The sequence below is a fragment of the Cygnus atratus genome, chromosome 6 (genome assembly GCF_013377495.2).
Source record: "Cygnus atratus isolate AKBS03 ecotype Queensland, Australia chromosome 6, CAtr_DNAZoo_HiC_assembly, whole genome shotgun sequence".
NCBI lineage: Eukaryota > Metazoa > Chordata > Aves > Anseriformes > Anatidae > Cygnus > Cygnus atratus.
In genome coordinates, this window is record NC_066367.1 from 32,816,060 (window position 1) to 32,835,130 (window position 19,071).

Sequence of the window (19,071 nt, forward strand, 5' to 3'; positions counted from 1 at the left end):
GCGGCGCAGAACCTGCCACTGCAGGGGGGGAAAGGAGGAGAGGAATTTACTTTGGAAGCTCAGCAAAACAGAAAATACCTTATGGAACAGCTGGGACTTAAGCAACCTCTCACAATTTAAAATGGATTTAAGAAAAACGAAGACACTTTTCCAAGCAGGCTATTTTTAAAGAACACCTATTTTTGAAAGAAAAGCACCCTGCAGAAATGTCGGAGGAATTTACTAGCATGTGAAGAATTTATCAGAACACAACAAAACATAAAATTTGCAGATGAATAAATTCTTTACGAAGACCAGCTTTGAAAACTTCTGGCAAAAGGATTTGTAAAATGGAATATAACCATTACCAAGATAGAAATTTTCCATTTAAATGGAAAATGTACTACCAGCAGGGTGCCGGGCTGGGAGCACCCGGCTCTGCCCCATGGCGTGGGATACCCACCAGGAAGGAAATCCCTCCTTGTTCAGGAGGTCCCAAACAGTCAGAGTAATAGTAGGCATGGGTAATATTGTGATCTGTAAATGCATACAATGCTGAAAAAAATGAATATTGGCAAAACCTAAACGCAACGCAGCCACCACCCTGTGGAAGCTACATTTGTGTTAGTGCAGAATGATATTTAGATGCTTTTTTGAACATGTGAAAAATGACTGAAAGTGGAGGAGTGGCACGAATATAACAGATAGCCTTAACGCAAGTATCCTACAAACTGCTTCTAAAACATGTAACCCTCCCTCTTCCCTGCTTGGTCAGTGTCACACTATCACATAGTATCACAAATTACAAAATTGGTTAAACCTATTTTAAGAATGTAGTTCATCTGCTAGAAATAGCCAGTTGCCTTTTTGCGCTGGTTCAGTGCCCTAATGTGTTTTAGTGGAAAAAGCCAGTATACCCTTCGAGGGGGAGTTGACTTTTTAATTGCAAAACAAATGCCTGAAGATATTTTATAAGAAAAGATGTAGGGAAACAAACAAACAAAAAACCCGCAAACCAGTCTTCCATGTACTTCCAATCTGCATAGGTTTAGTTATTCCTCCTGAACGAGGACAACTGCTTTTCCCTCTCTGTTTTTTACCTCTAACAGAGATTTATTTACACATTTCTGGAATTCTGTAGCTTTTATAAAGCTAAATTCTATTCAAGCTCCATCAGCAAAGAGAGATGCTCTTAATGAGATCCAATTTTCACCATTCTTACAGGGTAAGAGTCAGAGAGGGCTTCCTGAACAATTTTCCCAGCAAAGGAGGGCAGAGCCAGGCGTTCCCATACTGCACCTACAACACCCCTGCTATTGGGAACGACTTTTCAACAGCAGAAAGCAACAAATAAGCCAGATTATCATGTACGGGATAACCTGCAACAGGGGATGCAGAAGAGCTATCTGTTGCAGCAGCATCTAAAAATAAGCAAACAGAGACAGGCGAGCTCCATGCTCCCTGTTCAAAGGAGTCCCAGTGCGCTTTCTCCCTTCCTCCAGGTGAAGGAGCTGGGCATGGGCCACCAGCCCCACGCAGATGGTTGTCCTCATCTACACACGATGCTCCGAGCGCCCCCAGACCACGGTAATCCCTTGGGTAACCCCATCCAGTTTCATTTGGGACATTGCCCGCAGTGAGCCGCTTCCCATTACCTCTGTGTAAATACGCACCAGTACCATGGGTGAGAAATGTGGTCGAAATCCTGCCGTGAGCCAACAGCGTTTAGCACCAATTTGCAGCACTGGAAGTTTTTGTGTAAGCTACGAGACAGGGAGAAGTGGGACCTTCGTGTGCAAGCACAACCAAGTCACCCAGCTTGTCCTCAGCACAGTGAGAGTTTTCTTTTTTTTTTTTTAACCAGTGTTACAACTGGACAAGCACTTTTACTATGACTGAGCTGTAAAAATAAGCTTTCAGCTACTTTAACCTTTCGGATGCAAAGAACATTTGACATGCAGCTTCAACGTTAATCTTGTTTTTTTAATCTTTGCTTCTAAATAGGAAAAAAATCTGTAGTGTTGCTTTGTGGCTATATGGCTTTATTTATTTTTAATCAAGCATGTCTCATCCCTATAGCATGATTAATTAACAAAGTTAATTAGCAACTACAGCCAACCTACAAGAAAACAGAATCCTTCTGAGGATTTAAAAAATCTAAAACATGTTCATTGAGAACTTCTCATGTTTGCTTTGGATAAACTACCAAATGATAAAGGGTTTACAAAAATGTTCTTTGAAAGTAGTTTATGCTCTTAAGTTTGAATACTTGCATTGTAAGTGGCAAAACTCCCAGCCGAGGCCTTTGCAAAGAGATAATTAAAGGAGCCAAACAAGGATGCAATTATATCCTTTCCAGATGGAAGCAAGCACACAAGTGTTCAGTGTGTGGATGTAAGAAAGATACATTTCAAGTCTCAGTATCACCACTAGATTTTGCAGTAGCTTGTTCTAAAAAAACAACAGTTTGAGGAAAGCCCATTTAGTCCAAGAAAAACATGAGCGTTTTAAATAATCCTGCACATGCTAAACTCTCCTCAAACCGACGTTTCTCCTTCTCTCTTCCCCACCAGCGAGACTCCATCAGCCACCAGACAAAAGCGCTGTCTCCCACCACCAGTGGCAGCCACCCGGCCCAGCTCAGGTTTTTACTGCGGAACTGCGTCCTTTGAACTTCTCGAAGGTCCACAGGGATAAAGAAAGACAAGAAGATGCAGTTGCAGACCCCCACCTACCACGTAAATTTGACCAAATGCTGATCCAGTTCCTCATCTGGTAACCGATATCCTCAGATCCAACAAGGCGATAAAAGCGGTACTGGATGCAGGAAAGACTGCCTTGTTCTTTCAGTTCTTCTTTGTGTGTGTTTTACATTGCTGAGACAAACAAAAACCTCTAGCAGCAAAGTTCAACTTCCCAAATGTTAGAGTAAGACTTTCATTCGTATTTTGAAACCTCAAAGTCAGCAGCTCATAGATATATATGGTGTTGCTTCTCCATCTCACACAGGAAAGGTATTTCTTAAAATAGCTTCTTGATAAAGGCATAAACTAAAGGCTCCATTATGACGTGCTGAATTAGAACTATTTGCCAAGACCTCAGCCCTACAGACTCAGAATAGATTTTCAGTGGTAGATAATGATTCTACAGTTTTAATGAAGAAAAATAATTTTACAGTGTTAACAATGAAAAAGAACAAATTCAAAGCTCTACAAGAATGCAGAATTTCCTCGTGACATCACCTGAAACTCAAGTTAATGCTGCACTGAATCTTAATTGCCAAGATCCACTGAGAAGAGGATGGTTACATCAAACCCTGATGTTGTTCATCCATGCTTTAATCACACATCAGCAAGACACACCAGCACGTATCATCATCTTGCATTTTCAACATTAACGCAGGCAGATTTTTCACCTTATGCCTTATAAATTATTACATTCCTACACATGGAGTGAAGGAGGACAAGATTTAATAGGTATGGCAGTTCCCAAGTTACTAACTTAATTGTTTCTTTATTCTCCGATTTATTTCATGAACAGGAAAGTGTTTTCTTCACGTTTCATCCTTTCTTGGAAACTTTCACTCAGCAGCAATTTCCCTTAGAAGTGGTCAGTTCTGCACCAGAAAATAAACCCTGGCTTCTCCTTTCATCTTACAGCTTTCACTATTTGCAAAGATGGAAAACAATCGCTTGACCTACGGAAAAAGTCAAGCTTAAAAATGTTGCTCTTACAATTTGTTTTATTTTTAGCGCTCGTGTCCAACCACAGTGACCGTGCTATATTCCAGTGAGTGCTTTGGTGACTTCTGCAGACCACTTTGGAGCAGAGAAATTACCAAGAGTTTCCTACTCTACACTATGGAGATTTAGAAAGTGAATAAACACTTAGTTCACAACAGGAAAAAATATATTTCATCATATAGAAGTCAGCAAAACGAGAAAAACTCAGAAGCTGAATTTGCAAAGTGTCCCTAATCATTACACCCTGAAATGACTCCCTATTTATCACCTAGAATTAGTTCTCAGTAATTTTCTCCCCCAAGCAGCCAGGCGTAGCCATGACCCTGGTTTCCCAAGGCACCAGAAACCCCAGCACCAAGCCCACCAAGTCCCGCTCCGGCACGGTGCTGTCCGGTCTTGAGTCCCTTGCCTGGTGGGACCTGACAAGGGGACAGCCGTGGGTGGCATGGAGAGCTGCTGTGCCTCCTCCAGTGCTTGGCGATGCCACAAACGTCCTTGCTGCTGAAGATCAGGCATAAAGGGTGTATTTGGCCTGCTCTAGATGTCAGCGCTGTGTTCTTTTTGAAGCTGTTTAGCACCACAGCAGTTTAGCTAGATCTGGCAATAAAAAGTCGTCTTGCAAAGAACTATTAATTGAGAATTTAACGCTGAGCAAAGTACGAGCTTTATTTAATTTTTATAATAATTGCAGACTGTGGTTACTACAACAGACAGAGCAATGCTGTCAAGGAGAAGCAGAATAGATAGGATGAGCCACCAGCAAGGCACAGCCTCCCATTTATTGCTCATTTATTTCTCAGTAAGAGATAAGCATACAGAAAACATCATTTACATTAAAGCTCTCTTCCACGGGACAGGTTACTGCCAAATCCAGACAAGCCAAACAGGCAGCAACTTACTTAAAGTGTATTTCCTTTGGGATGAGACAGCGTGTGTTGGGGGAACACAGGGTGTACAACTGTGATCTAAAATATAGATCAGTCCCCCCCTGCGGCTCTCACCGATTTCCAGTAGATCTGAATGTATGTGAAATCTGGAGCAGCAGGTTCAAAGACCGTCTAATTACCTCCAGAAGCATCCAAGAGACCACATACACCAAAATCCCATGGGAGACCAGGGGGTGCCATGGGGCTCAGTCACACACCTGGGTTAGCAGTGAGAAGCAAAGAGCACCATGAGAAGCAGATACACCAGGAGGAGGCAGGGCTGTGGTAAGAGCCAAAAGGCCGCCTTTGCTAGGCAATAAGGAAAGGAAAGGTTATCAGCAGTCCATGTCGAGTGATGACGGGCTGGTTTTCGTGACAAATTCCTCTCCCAGTCCAGCAGCAGAAGCCAGCCGGGCACGGTCACATCGCTGGTGCTGAGCTCACGTGTGGGGCTGGCAGCGCTGCGCTTGCAGCAGAACTATCTTCTCTCAAATGGACAATCCTTATTACTGCTCTGGCGTTCATTGCTTTCAACAGGGGAATCCTGGGTGCAAGCCTGCACGTGTTAATTATTCACTGTTATTTCAGTCAACATTTCAAACAGCTTTTTTTTTTTTTTTTTTTAAATGCTGGGGGAAGTCTCCTTCCACTGTCAGCGCTGACCCCACGGCACTGCCATCTCTCAAATCCTGTAAGCGTTTGGGCCAGCAGCATCAGACAGCCAGGGACACCTACACATGGACTTCAAAGTGCCTTTTTTTTTTTCCCCTCTCAAGTTTTGAGCTTTTTTTTTTTTTTTTTTTTTTTTTTTAAACTTTGGCATTGTAGAAAAGCCTGGAAGCAAAGGGTAAAAGCTTTTTTAATAGCAGTCTCTAACACTCATTAGTAACCTGCTGCTAATGAGAATGACAACAAATAGATACACCAGCACCTGGTCACTGCCTGGACGCACAGACAGTAGCAGCCACAATTAATGAAGTTTCTGGATTAAGAAAAGGGGAGCAGGTGATTCCTTCCTCACGGCACACACGCTTACTCATAGGATGAGAGACTGATGTCTGGGTGGCGTGATGCCAAACCAGCGGGGTGATTACGCATTACACCAAGCGATCATTTCACAGATCTCCTGGAGCATCTCACTTGTGACCATCATGTAAGAGAGAATGCATTTGTCTGCATTTTTTTCAGATGTATTCCTCTGACACCTTCCACCTGGAATCCCAGACCAAAAGGAGAAGGAAAACGGGGGGGAAAACTCAGAATTTATTTATGAAACAAAAAGAGAAAAAAATTCCTAATCATTTCTGAAGTCCAGGGACAGTAGTGAGAGATACTTAAAGATTTGTTTTTAAAAGGCAGCTCAAACATAAACCAGTAAACTGCAGCAGGCAAGGGAATTACACACTGTTACTTTAACGCACCATCTAGTATAACGCTTCAAACACTCAAGTTTCAAGAAGAAATAAACAGCAGTACAGTATTGAACCCTGACATACTTCTAACATACAGTTTTTCACATTATAAGTAAAATATTCCAAGCATTATGAAAACCTCACATTTCTCAAAAAGCACATGAAGATTTTAGCAGGGCCAGAGTCTGCCCAGATTTGTTCCCCGTTTAAACCTGCTGATTTAGTATATCCCACAAACTACAAAAACACACTACTACAAATAAATGAGCACAGCATCTGTCCCACGGTTATTTTTTTCTTATAAGAAGTGATATGTTAACCATGAACCTTATCATCTCTCTTCTATAATGCTTGCCACACAATAGATAGCAAAGCAATTTAGCAAAATTCAACAGCGTGGCTACAACTTTGGAATTTCTTGACATAAGTGATTGATTTATCAATTTTAATGTTACATTAACAGTAATACTCACATTTAATGCTGTATTATTTCTGCCCATAAGTTGCAATCCAAGAAGCATACAGAGCGAATTTGTATGATTAGGCAAGCTGCCAAGTTCTCAAAGACTTATCGTGGAAAAGCTGTGTTCAGGCAGATAGGAAAAGAGATGAAAAGGACTAATAGAAGTCAGTTTAGAATATTAATTTAGCCACAGAAACTTTAAAGTGTAATATTGGAAGCAGTTGCATATAGATCCCCACACTTCACTTTGAGAATAACTGCTTGTTCTTCTTTCCAGGTGATGGTTTAAATTGTTATGCAAATGAAAGCATCTGTTTAATGAAAGCCCTGAAACACTCTAAAATTGTACACAAATTCTTCCTGAGACTTCTTTCACAGTACAAGGGCTGCAGTTAGCACTTTTTCATAATAAAAAGAAAATAACGGTGTATATCATCTTTCTGACAGCATGCTCGGAGTCGCTGCATCATTCTTATAACCTTATCCAGCACGGGGCAGCGTGAAAAGCATGTTTTACGCTACCCCTTCTGCATCACTAACCCAGCTCATCGTTCTGCAGCAGTTCGTGGTCCAGCAGCTCCATTTCTTTAAATGGGAGGATGAGACAATAAGACAGGCTGCTAGAAGTCTCCAGTTTTAGCTTTACGCTGCAGGCAGGCAGAGAGGGCAATGAAAGAGGCACTGGGCCAGAGCTGAGTGCTGGCTTAGCTGCTGCCTTTTACCTCTTTGTATTTTGCACCATTATTTGTAAAGGTACTTTTCGCATCTTGCCTCTCCTCAGCATCTCCATTCACACTACTCTAGATTTAAAACTGAGCACACCAGCAGGGAACCTGGAGCTGCTTCTCCCCAGCTTAACTGCTCCTCGTGGCGTGTTTCATCCTGTGAGCACGTAACTTTTTACTTCCCATGTTGTTGACTGCTTTTAAGTTGGACGAAGCTGTTCTCTAGATAAGATGGATTCTCAGCTCTTGTGTTTCTGGGTGGGGGACTCGGTATGGCTTGAAGTACTAGATCCTTAGAGCATATGGAACTATCTATCTATATTCCTTCTTTTTACACTTTTTACTGGTGTTAATTGTTTCAAAAATTAAACATTTGGAAGTCAGAAGCTGTCTCCCGACACACGAGGAACTCTCCGGATTGTTACTCAGACAGAACTGGCTGTGAGACCTGACCCGGTTCAGCCATTCCCAGTGAAAGAAAAGTATTTCTCTCTTTTTTAAAAATAAGCCTGCTCCCAAGTAGACCTTGAAAAAAAGAAAAATAAAGGCATAAACAATCAAGAAATACTTTCTTTCTGCAAAAGACTTGAAAGTTAAGCTAACAAATCCCCCAATCATGGGTTGTTCATATACGTTTTTTCCTCCAGAGATTTGTCACATGGACATGATGTGCTGTGGAAATTCTTCTGAAAGGATATGCGTTTCCCTAAAGGATTTTTAATGAGAATTTATTGCTCATGAAAGATTCAGGATTGGCAGCACTTCTGTCTTCAGCTAATGATCTTTGTTTATTACTATAAAATGCATCGTGCTCAACAGTACTTTTACTTTCCCAACCAATGCATCAAAGCATGAAAGAATTCTCACTCCTTCCATCTCATTCCCCGAGGCTCTCTGCGAGGGTGCTAACTGATATTTATATGATGGTCCCCTCGCAGGATGAAGCCAGAACCCTTGTTTCACATAACGCTGAAAACAGGGGAAACATTTCTTCATAACCAGTATTACTCAGACGTAAACTAACAGCAGCAAAGAGCAGCAGACTGCCATTGCTTCTAGTGTCTGTTCCTTCTATGTATGCCTTTCACAAGTATCAGATCTTTCCTTAGCCCTAATCCTAATTGCTCTTAAATTCCACGATTAACATTCATACAAATTGCTCCTTCCACATGCTGTTAGTGAACTAGCAGCTTCTGAAACTTAATTTCACTGAATGTGCTAAAGAGTGATGAAGGCTGTAGACAACTGGGCCTGCAAACCAGAGATCCTATAAACGAACCACTAAGCCTTCTCTTGTATTTCTATGGAAATAAAATCAAAGGAGTATATACATTTCTTCAGAAAAAAAGGACCAAATGCACAACTGAAGAAAAATAGGGGTGTAAAGCTCAAAAAAATCAAATACACTGATATGACAACAAGCCAAGCTCTTAGATCCTACTGCTTTCTTCATAACTAGCTTCCCGTCTGCTATGTCTCAGTGATGCACTCATCTCTCTGATTGGCTGTGGCAACGTTTAGAAAGATTTTCTCCTCGTTCTCTACAAAGCTTCTCAGTTTTACACTTACAAATCAAAGAGGATATCTGATTTTGCTTCATTACTGGTTGACCTCTTACCTCTGTTTTCCACTCCTTTGTTCCCAGATCATCATAACACATTCCTGGTGCTCTTTGTAATCACTTTTTTTAGGGTGTTATATAGTGTGATATGTTTTTAATCCATCCAGAAAGCCCACAGCGTCAGAACTTCTGTTTTGCTTACCAGACTGCACTTACAAATACCATGTCTTTTCTCTCTGAGTATCACTTACTGCATGCTCTGTAACCTTCCTGCTGTCTTCATGTCCTGTTCTAATTAAGCACTGGAATATACCTTGGAAAAATCATCCTTTTTTTTTTTTTCTTGGTGGACAAGAAATAAAATAAGTGATTTCATTCTGTTTGACTCACTTTTTTTCTCCTGACTTTTTCCATTTATGTAGTAGTTCAATGCTTTCAAGTATTCTGCCACACACGCTAGCAAATCTACAGTGACCCTCTGCTCAAAGAGAATCAAAATTGTTCAGAAAGATTCCCTTTCTTTACTCTTTAAACTGCTCTTGTTGCTTCCTGTCATTCCCTTTAGCACCCTCAAGACTACCAGTATCCTTTTATTAAGGCTCATGAATAATGCTCAGTCATGCAGGCTGGGGACCGGCTCCGTTTCGAGACCAGAGGCAGCTCACTCTTGGATCAGGTCCCTGCAGCAGAGTTTTGTCCCGCATCCCATCTTCGCTTTCCTCTACCAAGTAAGCTGAGAGAATTTCTTCTCACATCGTTTTACAGGAAAGCAAACAAACTGAATAGTGAGATGCTGTATGCATCCGTGGGTGCAGCAGGACAGTAGCACCGCCAACTCCCACGGGTATTAACTGCGTGCATCAACGCCCAGCACCAGGCACTCTGACTGCAGAGCAGTAGTGCCAAGTGCTTTATACCCAGGAAACAATCAGAATAGGTCAAAATATACAGCAAACCACCAGGTACATATTGATGCTTTCTGTATGAGGGAAAACATACATGTGTACGCCACATATTTCCTGTATTTGTGCCTCCAAATTTCCATTCTGGGATACCGTGCACAGAAACCCCACACACAAGTCTGTGGGTGCCCAACAAGAAAAAGTCTCAAAGTGAGAGCAGTAAAACTAAGCTAACCTTACAAGACAGGTAACGCTTTCTTAAATGCATTTTGAAGAAAGGTCCAATAGAAGGAACTGAAAAGGCTACTAAAAGGACAGAAATATGGTTTGCAGCACAGAACTTAATAATTGATCGATACTGAGCATATATGCTGAAAGATGAGCAATACCTGTAATACTTGCAACACTTCTGTGAAATCAGCTACTCCATTTTACATGTGTATATCCTTGATCTCTTATTAAAAGCTCTTGTGCACCTATTCAATCACATTAGCTTACATTGCAGCAGTGAAAAATAAACCAATTATGAAAGTAATTTCAGATGAACATCCATTTTTCATAATTCTGGAAGGAAAAAGCCTATTTCATAGTTAAAGGACACATTAGATAAAGTCTGCCAAGGTCATCTTTGTACAAAAGATGTGCCTGCAGTACAAGGTAAAGCGGATGATGTGTACTTACAGAGCAACAGGTCGCTCAGTGGCATGCAACAGTTGGCTCTCAAGCCACCTGCAAATAGCCAGCAGCAAGAGCTGCCCGCTCCTGGCAGATGCCGAGCATCAATGCAAGCCCCGCAGGGGCCTTCTGCTTGGACTCCCAGCAAGAGACAGATAAAAGAAATGCATTCTTCCCTACACACGTTCTCAAATGTCGACATAAAAATGGTCTGGATTTACTGATAGACAATAATCACCACTTAGATTTTAGATTTCAGAAACGTGAGTCCCTGTAAACTTCAGCGTACCTACTAGTTTTGTTAAGAGGAGAGAAGCAGGGAAGGAAGTAACAGAGAATTCCTTGTTTATTTAAAGAAAAAAGTGATACCATAATTTTCTTGGAAAAATTATAAACTGTTGGACTTTTCCCAGCACTCTCCCACTTCAGGAATGTGCTTTGCCATGCCTTAAACAAAATAATGTGGTCTAAACCATGTCTCATTATGCCAGAAAAAAAAAAAAGGCATGCTGAAAACCACTTTGAAGTATCCTTCAGTAACCCAATCCATGAATTCATATTTATGCAGCCTTACAGCAATAAAATCAGTTACATGCTAATGATATAATTGTTTCTTCTATCACTCTGTCTATAAAAGACAACTAGATGAAGTCAAAGCCAGTGGCCTCTGGCTGATTGTGTGTTTTGACAAATTAGATGATTAACTGGAACCTCAAACTCAAGCTTCGCAATCTCAGTAGACCCAAAAGAGAAGAAAAGATTGGCTTTGAGAAGGACACAGATCTACAGGGACCCTCGCCCAGACCGAGGAGAGCTTCTCAAAGAGCAGTATTTGCATTGGATCAAACAGTGGCTGGCACGCACGCAGGCCAATTTTAATACAGAAATTACCCTTGTCACTTTAATGGGCACAGCATATGCTAATATATGCAAAATGCTTTCAAACATGGTCAAGTAAAGAGAGAGAAACTAAGTTTTCAATGACAGTTCTGCCAATGTAACACTTAATGACAGTGAAAATTAAATCCAAAACACATCACAATTATTACTGGAGCAATGAAAGTATTTGTGTGTATTTATGAAGTCGTTTAAATTCACACAGTCAAATCACAGCCTTGGTAATTTTCTGGGGATGATGCAAGAGCTGAACAGCAACTGGCATGAGATCCACCTGCTTTACTCAAGCTGTTTTACTGAGCGCAGTTATACGGTGACCAGGATTTGCTTCAATACAGAATCTTTAAACATTGATCTCTTCATGTTAAATTAAAAACTTTCAGATAAGCTCAGGCACATCCTGAGCTGTCCTTTCAGCTAGTACAGCTCAACAAGGCTGGGACAAAACTGTAATTTAAAACTTTTCTAATTACTCATGACGTGTCTGAAAATTCTAACAAAATTATGAAAATTTGTACTCCTGTCATTTACAAGGAAACACTACCTGGAAAAAGAAAAAGAAAGCTTTCTGTTTAAAACCTGAACCAGGGAAGCAAGACACCTTCAAGAAACCCCAGGCAACTTAAACCCTCTTAGGGCATCTTAAATGATTTTCCCCAAGGACATCAGCAAGATCTGCTCTGTGAATGAGGCCAGCTTCTCAAAGCTCAAATAGCGTCAACTTCAATGGAATTTTAATTTCAGCAAACAAAATAAATAATTTAAAAGGTAAGGGTGAATCATGATTAAGATGCGTTAGCATTCAGGCATTTCCAAACAAACATTAAGTGTATATTAAAAATGACTTAAATATTAACTGTCTGAAGTAATAACACAGATTTTCTGATGTTCAACTGTCAACCAGATGCTTAGGCAAATCTGCGTTTCTCCAGTTTCAACTAAGAATAACATTTTGAAGCCAATTTGATGTTTGAACAGAGCTCCTTGCCATTATTTCACAGCAGAAAAAAATCCAGTATTTTATCTACGAGGCTGAGTAATAAATTGTGGTCTGAAATGACTTATTGCTGTCATTGCCACTAACCAAATACATCACCTTTCTAGGAAGCAAAATCAAAACCACAAACAGTGGTCACGTAATATCACCTCAAGAATTATCTCATTTACAGAATCAGGAAAACGTCAGTCTGAAATCAAGGTATTGATTATTTCAAAATTTAATTCCCCAGGCAAAAGCCAGACTGACAAATAAATCCAGTAAAGGGCATCTGCCTATTACCTAGGTGAGCCTAATCTTGAGCTTAAGTTGAACTACACTTAAAGTACTAATGTTAGCGAAGACGACAAACAGCCATATATGAAATTGGTGATCAACTTTGCAGGTAAACTCCATGACACTACATGGTCATGTCTTCAGTTTATGAGGTCAAGACAGCTGACAGAAAGCACACATGGACATCTTGAATATTTGCTGTTTAAACCAAAGGCATGCATTTACCTGGAATTCAGAGGATCGGTATGAGGCTGCAATAAGCATCCGCTTTAACATCCAGCCCCAGCAGTAACTGGCAAATGTCTGTGAGAAAGGCAGCTGAAGCAATCTTCTCAAGAACCAGGGTTCACGAGGAAAATTTTGTCAGTGGCTCTTAGCAGTATTTTACAAGAGTGTTAAAAGAATTGAACATCCTCTTCAATACAAAATGTATGCTATTAGTGTTCTGAGTTAGTAATATGGGTGTTCAGTGCTCTTCCAAACTCAGAGGATCAGTATCTAGGGGATGCTTGCATTCACCTTCCTTTCTTAAAGTCCCCAAAGCAGAATACCTTCTCCTGTTTAATCATGCTGCAAAAACAATATTTTGATATACTAAGATTACTTCCATGCTGACATATTTTTCTTAACAAGCTACTGTCTTAATTAGTTTTGTCTGTCATTAAAAGGTTATCTATAGGACAAGTTAAGGATTTTATTTTTAGTGAAGCAGAAAAACCCATGCTTTTAGATTATTCCTTACCAGTACATGCTCTTTGCTGCACTTCCCATTAAAAACACGTTTCATAGTGAAAGCTATTAATATCTAATTTCACATGGAGGCAAAGTGTTAGGATTTTGTTCTGCACTCTGCATCCATATTCATCTCTTCAGAAGCTCTGTCATTGAGAATCCATGGCCAAAACACAAGGGTCTTGCGTTGCCCTACAACCACAGGCTCAGTTTGTGAGGTTAAGGCTTTCCATCAGCACCTCTTATGATGTCCTCTTTCAGACAAGTTCTTACCCTGCATCAGTGCAATGGCCTAGCACACAATAGTTATACAGCTACCTGCTAAACTTACAGTTGCTGCAGTCAGCTTACTCATGCCTTTTTTCCAAATCTTAGATGCAGGAAGAAAGAAATTCTCAAGACACATGAGGTCACGTTACCATTCAGCAGGCATCTTCCCCCCAGTACTATCTTGTGAAAATGTTATGAAAAACTTTACCTCCTTATAGACAGTGTTTCTATATTTGTCTATAAAAAACACAGTTTTACTCAAAAATACAAAGCTGTCAACCTCTCAGAAGTGCAAATGACAAAGAGAAAACTATTTTCTAGATAGGTACTAAATAATTCCTGTTTTCCCCAATACACAGGTCATGTCTTACAGCTTTCCCAAAGCCGTATTTTCTTTAAAATTAGTGGCATCTTGCAGAACAAAGACTGCAAAACATTTAACAAAACATCAGTCAGCAGTCTTTGTATGAGGAAAATGTTTGTAAGTAAATGCACACAAGCATCTCGTAATGCCAAAGGTATTAATGAAGAGAAGCATAAAAAATACCCTAGGAAGTTACACTCATGATACCAAGCAGTAATGTTAAGACTTCAGGCAAGCTGCCCGTCCCACTGATACGTACTTCACCAGCTGATTTGACCCAGACAAACACCTAGCTGGATTTTCAAGAGGCAGACCACCACGGAGCTGGAGCTAGCAGGGCTCAGGACCCACCAAACGCTGCAAGTTGGGAAGAAAAACCTCTGGCTGCTCCGCGGACCCTTCGGATGTTACACAGCCCAGCCCAACACTTCATACAGAGAGAATGAGAAGAGGTGTCAAATTTACACAAACCGCTCTAATATTACAGTCTGTGTACTCACATACTTCGGCCTCAGCCCCTAGGGGAAGCATGGGGTGTAGGCTGGTAATTTGATGGCACGCCAACGGCTCCCAGAACCAGCCCCGGCAAGGAGGTGGCGTTGCCTGCAGCCTCACTGAGGAGCAAAACCAAGGCTTCGTCAGCCCTACTTGCCTCGGGAATCAAGCTTATGCTCAATGCCTTTTTTTTAATTTATTAAAGAAAACACAACATACTGCCATAATCTTCACTGCCTTTTTTATCCTCTTCTATACATATGAAGCACAAAACAGTTTTTATTTTAAACTTTTGAAAGTTAGTGACCTTTTCTGACAGGTAGGTTTGTTTGTTTTTTTAAGTTTCATTTTTAAAAGGCATGAAAAAATCTAAATCCCAACATCCAACACCAAACAGCAGTGAAAATCAGTGACAGGTCGCTTATTCCCAGAAATAAAGTTGAGCAATTTCAGGACCTTGTCTTTTGAGCGTAGATTGCATTCTGGCATATCAGATGCTGCGGTAATGGGATTTTGTAAATCTGAAACATGTTCATATTGTGTACATAAAGAAATCTCTTGATATTTTAAACAGTTTAATGCTTTTTTCATCATATATACCTTCCCATGCCCCCTTGCTTTCAACAGCTAATAACCGATACATCTGATGAAAATTAATTGTCTTGACAGCTTGCATAAAACCTATAAAGGTCCAAAGGAAAAATGCTGTAACAGCAGTTTCTTTCCGTGTAGGACAGTAGCTATGGAAACTATCTTTAGAGGCCAACTGGCCTTCATCCCAGCACAACATTAAAAGAAAAAAATCAAAATGCTACTTTCACTGGGACAGCCAGAGGCACCAGTCTTAATTGTCAACCTTTACAACTTGGCAGCATGTTAGCTAAAGCAAAGTATTCATTGATGTTATTGGGAGCACAGCTAGTAGGACATTACAGTAATATTACAGAGTTAGATAATATACACCTTACGAACTGTGCCCATATTGATAATTATTATGATAACCTGTTACAAAGAACCTATAAAATGTGGAAAACTAGACAGATACCTCAAATATCAGTGTGTAGATTCAGTTCCTTATATAGAAAATATTTTATTAATTATTACAGTATAAATAATTTTGTCTTATCTTTAGGTAGATATTGCAGCTAAAGAAGAAACCTCTAATCTGATTTAACTCTGTCATACTGTATCAGCTGAAACACCTATCTTTTGGAAGGGATTTATCTCATACAGTGAGCCTGAACAAAAGCTACGATTTCTAATACAGCCTGACAAAATCATTTTTTATGAATGCTGATAGTTTATGCAAGGTTCTTCCCTCAAATGGTAAGACACAAACAAGCCAGAGATCAACTACTGCAAGCGCATGTGCCAACTTCCACCACCAGCCACAAAATCGTTCCACAGAGCAGCAACCACAGGCTGGTAACAGGGCTCCTAAACTTTCTGAAATACGGTTTTCTTCAAGAATGGCATTCAGAAAGTAGTGAAAGATTTAATTCATACATAAACGTACCTGTATGAAAGGAAGCAGCATATATACACCTCAAGTACACGTGCAGAGCTCAGTTCTTCACAGAGCGACACCATTTTGTCCCACTGCGGTACCCTGTTACAGCAGCGCTTCTGGAGAACACTTGCTAAGTCTCCTTTGAAGCTTCTGCCCACGCCAGTAATCCTCACTTAAATGGCTTTTGGGGACTACCCAGGCAGGTCAGAACTACACAGACCTGGTTTGGGTTTAATCAAGAGTCAAGTGCTCCCAGCTGCCAAGTGACCCTACCTGGATGTGGGCCTACTCAGGTAAGGAAACGCAACACCCCGAAGGACACTTGAAACACTGGTAATTTAGTGCACCAGCTCATAAAAAAGATGCATGTATGATTTTGGTAAATGTACCAAAAGAGGCACTAGGCTAACAGCTAGTAGCTCATTATTCAGATAACCAGCAAGCATCCATAAATATGGTTGCATTTAAAAGTATCTACGCCTGTTGGCAGAAGACAACTAAAAGCAGGGTGTAGGCCTAAACTACAGAACACCTATCAAACTTTAACACTGGATTTGGCTCACAGATTACAATCATGGGGTTCATGAGAGCTCACCAATTTACCTGTTATCTTCAAACAGATTTATCAGTGTAAGATTGCAGCAGAATGAAGCAAAACTATTTATTACACGCTTCACACTGAGCTCTGATCCAACTACTACTAAACAAGCCAGGTACATTTTAACTCACTTGGATTTCACTCAAAAGTACTTGGGCTGTGCCACCATCATTAAAAAGAGGAGATTAACAGAACTAAAAAGGCAGACAATAGGGCTTATGTGCCAAAAGCTTGACTTCCTTTTCCATGTTAATCTCTTAAGAGACACTCATGAGTGAAAACTTCGTCTTGCTTACCCATCCTTAAGCCTATCACAGCTACACCACTGCTGAATGAAGATGTTAAGGAGATTAATCCACACTCTAATAATATTTATCTAAGTATTGCCATAAATATCTCTTTTTAAAAAAGCCTTTCCATGCCAAGGGAAAGAGAAGCTCACATACTGATACATCCCAACCTACCCTACCTCCACCCTAGCACAAAACCTAAAATCAGCCAACAAAATACATGCTAAATACCCAAGTATCTGTTCATTACTCTATGAAGTAAACCCATCAGGGAGTACTGCCATCATCTTTTTTAAGTTAAGTGCATTCATACTACAGTGATGAGTGCCAGCATTAGCTTTTATTAAAATAATTTAACAACTTATAAAAAGATTGACCCTTTGTTTGATATAAGTATCTCCACCCCAGAAAAATCCCAGTGAAAACAAAGGACTTCTAACAGCTGTTAATAGCACATTTCCTTTCCTCCAGTTTTACAACGTGGTTTCACACTTCATAACATCTGTATCACAAATCTCAAGGCCCGACAGACTGTCCTGCTACATTTTTTTTATTCCCTAGTTCTCACAATTTCCTGGTACTACTTTTCAAACTTAACGGAACATACCTCTGCAGCTAAGTATTTTCTACCTTTGATTCACTCCTCCAAACCTGCAGTTCTCTTTCTGAACACGATTTCATCACTTTCTTTCAAGAGGAAGTAAACCAAGATCCAACATGGCCATTTTTTTCCTCCTCACCTGAGAAGACAAAGCTCGTCATTCGACCTCCCGATCCCTTCTCTCACCCGTTCACAATGCCTGCCCTGCTCTTCCTCAGGATTTTGCTGCCTGTGGGTCCTGTTCCTTGCCATACAGATCTATTAGTCTTCCCCAGCTTAAAACAACAGTCATCCTACTTGCCCCATGTTTTTCTTCCTTCTGTGGGATCATTGAACATTGTGGTGAGGATGGGTGGCTGCCTAGACTTGTCACCCATGTCTTTCCTAGCCAAGCACCCGGAGCAGTCTTCCTCGGCAGGAATGATTATGACTCCACCTCATTTTCAGCAGCCCCCAGGAACCACTTCATTGCCCATGCAAAGAAGGCCAAAATATGACACATATTGAGTATGGCTCAACTGGTAGCTCTGGACTTCACCCCAAATTAAGAGGAAGATGAGTTTATTACACTGGTTTGGTCTACATTCCCTATTTATTGCATCTTGCATACTTATTACAGACACAGCTGCCCCTCGGGTTGCAAGTCAGTTGGGTCAGCATCTTACAGAGTGCTCTTCGGCTTCTGTATCTGAGACTAGTAACATATGCTAGAATGCAGACATACATGGTGGATGTGGAGAAGAGGTATACAAGCAATTAATGCAAAGAAGGAGAAAAGGAAAAAAACACAGATCCACTTCTCTTTCCACAGAAAGAACTGCACACATGGCAATGATGTGACAACAAAAACTGGACCGATCATTCTAAGGACATCAAGCACCTTCGGAAAAATAGAATCACTCATTGTAAGGAATTGGTACACGCAGTCGGTCACAAGAAATTTTCTTATTAGCAAATATACAATGGGATAAAGATTTTAGCTTCCTGTAGTGGATTAGAGCAACAACATGGGCAAAATCTTGGCACGGAGAAGAACTGAAAAGCCTTAAGGATCCAAGTGAATGTAATGAGAGAACAGCTGCATTGTCTATTTAGAACAACACAGGCCATGAGGAGCCAGGAGTCTATTTAAAGGGGGTTATACACAATGCAAGGAAAGTTATTAGAAAATGGAACAAAGATGTATATGGAAAGCAACTGGTAAATGTTTGGCTCAGATCCCCATAACAGCACAGATTTAAGGGAGATCCTAAGAATGGAGATGGGAAAAATAAAAGTATTTCTTTTTGTTCTTTCACAACATACAGCAGTGGTGAAAATTGTTTCTGCGATACATCAAATTTTTTTCCATACCTTGTTTTTTCCCCCTCATCTTACTTTCATTCTGATTATTCTGAGGAATAATTTATGTTTCAGATGTGAACTGTCAGTGCATACGCCACAGCAAGAGAGGAAGAAGTACTTGACTCTCCTTTATGAGCCATTAGTTTCTGTATTTTAAAGCTTTTTCTCCTTTTGAAAAAAATAAATCATATTTTCATTTCAAGGAATAAGTATAGAAGAAAAATCAGTTATCAAAGAAGTAGAGAACTGCAGGGTCTCTGGCTTTTAGAAGAATTTTGCATATCGAGTCTTGCTGGCGGAACACCCAGTCT

The 19,071-nt window shown here is 40.5% G+C and overlaps 1 protein-coding gene across 1 annotated transcript in view; it reads right to left on the minus strand.

The window, feature by feature from the left end:
* Positions 1-19,071, minus strand: part of NCKAP5 (NCK associated protein 5) — a 366,387-nt gene that overhangs the window by 211,283 nt on the left and 136,033 nt on the right. The gene's annotated exons all lie outside the window — the stretch shown is intronic.